Consider the following 9,179-nt stretch of genomic DNA (forward strand, 5'->3'; position numbering starts at 1 on the left):
TCAATGAACTCACTACAAGAATAGATCTTTTAGATACTAACAATGACGAGAGATCAGACGACACTGCACCAGTCCCAGTGCAACAGAACTCTAATAGTAATAACACGACATTGACAAATATACAACAAACTATCACAGATCTAAAATCGCGTAATGATTCATTGCATCAGCAAATAAATTCTCTACAGCAAGAGATAGCGGACGCACAAGAAACCGCCGCACATAATCATTTTCAACAGATCACACACCGTTACGAAATGCCTCAGATCCATAATACATATAATGTTGGTAGACTTCAGAGAGTAAGAGATTTTACCCAGGAAGAAAGACACCCGAATCCATATTCAAGACAATACGACAACACTTACACACACAGACATGACAGTTTTGATCACAAACATTTTCTTTCAGTTAGAAAGTTTAAAACATTTAAAAACGACAGGGCGCAAATACATCCGTTGGATTTTATCCAACAGTTCAGGGGAGCACTTCCACCATCATGGTCAGTACAACATAAGTTAGAATTTATTGTCAGTTTTCTTGAAGGAGAACCAGCACGACGAATGCGACCAATTGCTAGACAATGTTTTTCCGTAGAAGCATTTGAGGAAGCATTTTTATCAGCATATTGGTCTGACACTACACAAAACAGCATCAAAGATCGGCTACTTAGTTTGCCAAACTTTGAAAATTCTACCTTTCCAACAATCACACAATTTTTCGAGTACATGGTGGAACAGAACCAGTACCTCAACGAGCCATACAGTCAATCGGCATTAATACAGCTTTGCATTTCAAAACTGCCCAGAGCTTTGAAAGTGTCATTACTGACAGGGCAACAAAAGGACAATGTATCCGCTTTTAGAGACATCTTACAACTATTAGAAGCACACCAGGCAGACTACGCATTTGTTAACAAAAATTTTTCACGACAGAACGGAAAACAAACAAACTCAGCTACTTTTGAACAAACACGATTTGGTAATAACAATCCGAGTAAACGCTTTCGCAGCGAAAATGACAACGAAAACAGGAGTAATGAAAAACATTATACTGACACGGTAAATTTATATTCAGGACAGCAACAGAATCCGAGACTTAACACGCAACCGAATAGGTCAAATTTCCATATGAATCATCGCTCAGATAATGCGACCGGGGAAGGCCATTACGCGGGTCGACCGCAAAATGAACAAAAACAAACGTTTCTACGGGGTGCAGGTGGGCTGCCGTACAGTCACAGTTATAACGACAGGAGAAAAGAAAACGAACACAGACCGCCGAGGACGTTCCACAATGACAATTTTAACGGAAACTACAACAGAGCCCAACAGCTGCGTTACCATATGAATGTACCAGACACCAGATGTCATCCACCAGACACTGCTAATAATCAAAACGGCAGAACTGTACAGTTGATAGAACACATACCAAACTCCCAAGCTGAAAATCACATATCGGAAGAATTATGACTAGAGAAAACCTGCAATGAATCTCTTAATGTCGATACTATGAAATCAGAGAAAACATAACGACCGAAAATGCCATTACATTTGACGACGTGAGAGACACATTGTTACAGGAAAAACCAATCCTATAGAAAACAATATATCACCCAATAATAGAGATAAATTTACAGTCGCACAATATTTTAGCGATAATTGATTCAGGTTCACCTATGTGCGTAATTAACGAAGACACATTTAACAGATGCAATAGCAATAATGATTACCCAGTATTTCCTTTAAACAGAACGAAGGTCAAGGGAGCTTTTGCAGGAAAAGGCATTGAAGTTAAAAGACAGACACAATTAACATTTGTTTTTGCAGGGGAAACGTTCCACAGTGATTGTTGGATAGTTCCGAATTTAACAACAGACATGATATTAGGAATAAATTTTCTTGTTCAGTACGATGCGAAGATTGACTTCAAATCGTCATACCTCACACTACAAAAGGAAAACAGGGAAGTGATCGTAAGATTTCAAAACACAGTATCCTCCGAAGAACAAAATATGCACAGGATCGAGATTATTACTGATTCTCAAGATAACGATTGTTATATCGCACTATACACGAACACACTTAATAATGACTTGGTAGAGGAACAGGAGTACAATATGTTCGAGACAATTACACGCAAGGTAGACAATAGTGTAGCAAAATGCGACGCAGAACGCACAGAACTTGAAAATATTCTGGTACAACACAAAGCAGTTTTTGCCAATGTTCCAGGAACAATGACAGGATTTATGTACGAATTTCAGGTGAAACCACACGAGACTTTCAAAGCAAAGCATTATCCAATCCCACACATACACACAGAAGCAGTTAAGAAAGAATTACGAGCAATGATCGATCAAGGAATAATAGAACCAGCAGCCAGCCAATATATAAATCCACTACACATTGTTGAAAAGAAGGATGGATCACTACGTTTAGTTTTAGATTCACGCCAAGTTAATAAAATAATCATTACAGAAACCGACCGACCACAGACGTTAGAAGAGTTACTGCAAAAATTTCATGGCACCTCCATTTATACTACACTCGACCTCAAATCAGGGTTTTGGCAAATCCAACTACACCCAAATTGCCGAAAATATACGGCATTCCTTTGCTTTGGGGAATGCTATCAATTTTGTAAACTTCCGTTTGGACTAACGATTTCGTCTGCCGCCTTTATACGAGGCATGAATACTATTCTACCACAAGATCTGAAAAACAAAATTACTACATATGTCGATGACATTTTAATTGCAGCAGAAAACTGGGAACAACACAATCATACTCTTCAACAATTACTGAATACATTCGAGCAGAATGGTATAACTATAAACTTGCGTAAATCTGAATTTGGTAAAGCGTCAATAAAATTTCTAGGGCACATTATCTCACAAACAGGTATCGCACCAGACCCTGACAAATTGCAAGCACTGAAAGACATCGACGTGCCAACAAACAAAAAGGAACTTCGGAGCTTTTTAGGTCTTATCAATTATTTTAGAAAATTTATCCACTACAAAGTATTAGACACGCCCTTGCTATACCAGCTTACAAGTAAAAACACACTTTGGTCATGGAATGAAGACATTGAAGCTGAATTCGAGAACTTGAAAGAAGCATTATTAAAAGCACCTTTGTTATCACACCCTGACCCAACACAAAACTTTTCCGTTGCAACAGATAGTTCAACCACAGCACTAGGAGTACATATTTTCCAAGAAATAAAGGAAGAAGATAAGACAGTCGTGAAACACATTGCTTTTGGAAGCAGGATACTTTCTCCAGCAGAGCGCAATTATTCTGTAACAGAATTAGAGACACTATGTGTAATTTACGCTTTTAAGCGATTCCGTCATTTTCTATATGGCCGACATACAACAATATATACCGATCACCGAGCAATCCAGTTTTTATTGTCAGCAAAACTTACGCACGATAGATTAAGCCGCTGGAAATTATACTTACAAGAGTTTGATTTTACCATTATACACATTCCAGGCACGCAGAATACTGTTGCCGACGCATTGTCGAGGTCCATTCACAATAAACGCATGGAGAAAGAAAATACCTTTTGCTACAACAACCATAGTATTATGTATATTAAACAAGTAGCTTTCGAAAACTTTATATCAGCAGCATTACAGGATATAGAGAGAGAACAGCAGAAAGATGAAACACTGAAAGAGATTGTAACGCTTTGGAAAGACAGAAGTAACGCTAAAGTCAGACTTCATTACACTGTACATCAAAATATACTCTTTATTCGATCATACCGAGACGGTAATAATTGGCTTTTATGCATTCCGGAAGGGATCGTAAATAAACTGATATGGTATACACATCTAAGTTATGGACACTACGGAGCGAGGAAATGCTTTCTGATTCTGCGACAAAATTGCCACTTTAATAACATGGAAAAACACATAAGAAAAGTAATAGCATCATGCAAGATATGTCTAAAAGCTAAATCATCAACAGTGTCACACATTCCACCATTGTATCCCATCATACCGGTTAAGTTAAGACACATGGCAGCAGTGGATCTTTTCGGTCCAATCCCCAGAACAAATAATGGTTATAGTTATATTTTTGTAGCTGTAGAACTAACATCCAAATTTGTAACATTTTCTCCACTAAGGAAAGCAACAGCAAGAACAGTATCAAGAGCGTTTGTAAGAGATTTTCTATCAGTAGTAGGACGTGTACAGAAGGTTATTTCGGATAACGGTCCGCAGTTTAGGTCAGACGTATGGAAGAAAATGTTAGAAAGTAAGAACATAACACCTATTTACATATCAAGATATCACAGTTCTTCCAACCCATCAGAAAGAATAATGAAAGAGATCGGGAAGTTATGCAGAATTTATTGTCATAAAAGACATACAACATGGGATAAATATATTTTACAGTTTCAAGAAGTGATAAATACAATACCCAATGAATCTACGATGCTATCACCAACCGTAATACTGACAAATAAAGACCCACCGAACAAAATTACCGAACTAATTACTTTTCCTAAGACGCGTAGGCTTCGACATTGTGAAATAATAGACACAGCATTAGCAAACACTAAAAGAGCTGCAGATCGGGGGAAGAAACAACAGAAGCAGGTAAGTCGACTACAGAAGTACGAGATTGGCGACAAAGTACTGATTCGCACTCATTTTCTTTCCAACAAAGGTAAGCACAGATGCCGTAAATTCGAACTTCTGTATGCAGGCCCTTACAGAGTTCGTAATATTCCACACGCTAATGTAGTGCATGTGGAAACGCTACGTAAGAAGAAATCATTAGGGAATCATCATGTATCCAACGTGAAACATTTCTTGACTTAAATTTTTGCATTTCAGCTGACGAAAGGACGGCGTGACACGTAAGTATGCAACAATGGTAGTTTCAGCGCGCTTCAGTAACAAACAAAGCCGTGACACGCAGCGGGCCGCTAATATTTCACCGTACCTTAAAGAACACAGCAGTACTTAATGATGCTACGCCAGCCAAGACAAATAAAAACACGAGAAACATTTCCTAACTTAAAGAGAACATGCAGACAACGACACGACGTATGAATTTGTGCACTGAGAGCTCATAAATGAAAGAATTTTTTTTTATAACGTGACATAATTACTTAAGAAAATGTCGATTTTTGCAATAGCTAAACTGATAATATAGATCGTTCATTAATCAATTATTTTAGTGGTAACATTAACATGTACTCTTTATTCCAGAATGCAGCATTGTTGTCACACGTCATCAAAATGAAACGTAGTTTTAGTTAGAATAAGGATGTGAATCTTTAGGTCACGCAGATAGCTGACGCTAATTGTCATTACAGAAATTTTGTAGGTCATGCCGGGAGCTGACGTGATTTTGCAGCAGTTAATATTATGATAAAGTGTTTTATAGGTCATGCCAGGAGCGGACGAGAAGTACCAGAAGATGTTTATTGAAGTCATGCCGTGCACTGACGATAATTAATACTGAATGTTTTATAATAAGTCATGCCGTGCGCTGACGTTAATTAATGCTGAATGTTTATAACAGGTTATGCAGAGAGTTGACACAGATGCAGAAGAAGAATGTGTATGTTATGTTAGTATATAAGAAATGTATAATGTTAAGAAATAATTTTGCTAGCATGTGACACATTGCAACACTATGGATGGGGACCACACATTACAATGTCTAACCAGAATAATGTTTACCTTAATTTTCAGCTGCAAAAGAATACTTTAAATAATTTTATGACAGTAATTTTATTGTATATTATCACCTGACATTTGACGACTCATAACTGACGACTACACCCCTTAATGGAAGATAAAATTTTAGGACAGTAAGTCAAGAAATGCATTGTCAACAAAATTTATAATTAATGATGTAAGAAACTAAGATATGTAAATACAGAATAAGTAATAATGTACTTGTCTATAACAAATCTGTATACTATCAAATACTGAATAAGTAGGAACTTTTATGTCTTTTATATATGGGAATAATTTTCTGGAAGAATTCTTAAATTAAAACTACATATTGTTACAAATTACGACACAACATATTTTTTCATAGGGAAAATTATTTGGTAGTCAAATTATGGTACCAACAATGTCCGTGAACCCATTGCCAAAACAATTTTACCCGTACCTTAATTCCTGTGCATCCCCATGGTTATTGAGCACAGAATCAGTGAATTGTGAAACACGTGACTTCAACCAATGATGTTCTCGACAAGGTGTTTGCATACCTAGATGCACACCACAGCCCGATGTATGTCAATTGGTGCCTGCATACCTAGATACACACCACAGTATGATGTACGACAATAGGTGTTTGCATACCAAGATGCACACCACCAACCTTAATGGACCATTGGAGATGGAACTTAATCCTGATGTGGCTGCGGCAACTCAGGCTATTCGACGACGTACTTAGTGTTAGGGTACACTAAAACTATGGAGCAAGGCGATGATGGAACCACATGGCGAAACCTGGTGTTGTGCTATGTGAGGGAAAGGAACAGACTTTTGAGTGCATTCACAGACAGTTGCCAGTGCTTTGACCATGCTATCCAATTCCTTTTGTACCTTCCTTAATTGTGGTACTAAGAGATGCCAATTTGAATTAAATGTTTCATAATGTAAACTTTCAATTGCTTCATATGATCTGTATATTGATTTTCACATTTACTCTTATTCTTGTTGTTAAATTTAAGGGAACCAAATTTTACTTGATGTACAATTCCTACTAAAACCCTTTCTATTTACATATTCTCTTTATTAGAGATAGACAAATCATTTCGTATGACAGCATTTGTGTATACACTTTGTTCAAACTATTTTCTATAATCAAATTTTATACTTATGTTGAGTCCATATGACTCAACAACGTAGTAAAATTTTAAGAAAGCCGAGTAGCGGCATATGTAATTATGTAATAGGCGTATTTAAACTGTTTTAGCATGTAATTATCTGAACTGTTTCTTATTTAAATTGTTTTGTTAATTAAATTGCATTGTGTATTATTGAGAAAGAGCGGGAAACCGCGCATAGATACATTTTGAGAAAGAGCGGGAAACAGCGCGCAGTAATACATCTGTAATGGTAGCAGGGATTGTCTGCACCAAAAACCATTGTTGGCGGCGAGACCGCACTTTTGTAGCATTGAGCGTTGGAAGCGAGCAGTTGCGAGTAAGATGTGAGACGAGGCAGTCGTAGCTAGCGAGACATGAGAGGAGGTCGCTGTAAGCGAGGTATGAATTAACACTTTGAAAGAAGCGGTGTGCTCGCCAGCCACTCGCTATATGTAGCGCAATGCTAGTTTTTAAGAATTTTTGTAAAGAACTATGCCCCTTGTAATTGTTTGTCAAGATCGTTCTCAGAATATAGTTATGTAATTTTGATGGAAAATTAGGTATGTAGCGCAACGCTACTTTTTAAGAATTTTTGTAAAGAACTATACCCCTTGTAACTGTTTGTCAAGATCGTTCTCAGAATATAGTTAACTTCTACCAGATTAAATGCATTAAGAATTTTCTATCCCAAAATCATTCACGTAAATGCTTTACGGAATTTATTGTTATCTTAAAAGAAAAGTCTAAACTGAGCTTCAGCTTTTATCAAATCTAAATTAACTTCCAATTAAAGAATTCCAGTCACAAAGTATTATGAAACTCCACCAGCAGCTTATAATTATGTTAAAGAGAAGTAAGTATATTCATTCCACAGTTTGCTGTAGCAGTCAGATGGCGATCCAGTATAAATAATTAAAGGTAAGAATCAGTCTTAATAATTTCAGGTAACGACTGAGGGCCACGGCGACAACACATTTTATGTTTCGTCGTAATAATCAGCAGGTAGTCTTGACAGAGCAGCAGTTAAAAGATTTTAAGAGACGCAGCGTTCAGTCAGCAAGCAAACGTTCATCCAATATTAGACGGGAAGGTTTCAAAAGAAATTCTTTCTATTTTTATGGGGATGCATTTAAAAAGAAAATCTCGTTTAATAGGCGCATTCTGACAAAAACAAAATGGCACTGAGCACTATGGGATTTAACTTCTAAGATCATCAGCCCACTAGAACTTAGAACTACTTAAACCTAACTAACCCAAGGACATCACACACATCCATGCCCGAGGCAGGATTCGAACCTGACAAAAACAGTTCTGTTCCTTTAATTCACCAGCTATAACGAAAATACGTGGTTTGAAGAATTCAGTGTGGCGTTGAATTACAAGACTACTTTCCGGAACGTTTTGAGGAACCTCCCTATCTAACATTTATTATTAAACTATTTCCAAGACCGTTAGCTATGTCATTTGAAATTTCATTTGCAATTTCATTTGCATGAGCAGATGCAACTGACTGATCTGCAAGGTAATTTCCGTTTCAAAGACAATTTCTTTTACGTTCAAACTGTCCAGTATGTCTACACTGCTCTCCTCAGGAAGAGTTTCCACGTCTCCATAAAGGGTTTGCAAAAGTGGTACAACATTTCGATCGACACATGTGTGTGTGAAACCGTTTTTCGAGCATGAAACTAAATAAACCACGATTACGTGGCAACCTGAGTTCAAGAATCTGATACTGTCTGTTTGCCGACAGTTTGTACCAGATAAAAATAATATTTTATACTCAGCAGCCCAAAAATAATTAAATAATACTGAATATTTGTTTCGATTGGGATCCATGTTGTCGAGAAATGTGAAATACGAAACCAAGCCGTATGCAGTGTGATTGCACTTCCATTGAAATGCGCACCTTCGTAACTTCCCATCTTCCCTCCTCACGCTCCGACGTCATGCCACGGCAATGGTGCAAGTGTGCAGCGAGACTGAGCGTTATGGCTCTCGTGCCAGGACGAATTTTTGGAGGCCCCTGATTTACATTATTTTCTGAGACGGACATTATGCGGAGTAGCCCAGTATTTTCTGGAGAAAACCGCTTTAAACCAACGATTAACCAGGCCGGCATAACACACAATGGTGGTTAATCTGCAGGATGGATTCGATCTGTATCCTGCTCACCTCCCTGTATCGCAAGCTAGTGTGGCGTGAGTGAATGTGTGTCGCACAATCAGGAATTTGTACCGCCCTAAATATTAATTTCTCAATAATCGGTTCTAATTACAAAAAGGTGAATTTACTATCATTTATTGGCTGAGTAATTTTGACCA

Source organism: Schistocerca gregaria, chromosome 9, assembly GCF_023897955.1.
Source record: "Schistocerca gregaria isolate iqSchGreg1 chromosome 9, iqSchGreg1.2, whole genome shotgun sequence".
In the NCBI taxonomy this organism is placed as follows: domain Eukaryota; kingdom Metazoa; phylum Arthropoda; class Insecta; order Orthoptera; family Acrididae; genus Schistocerca; species Schistocerca gregaria.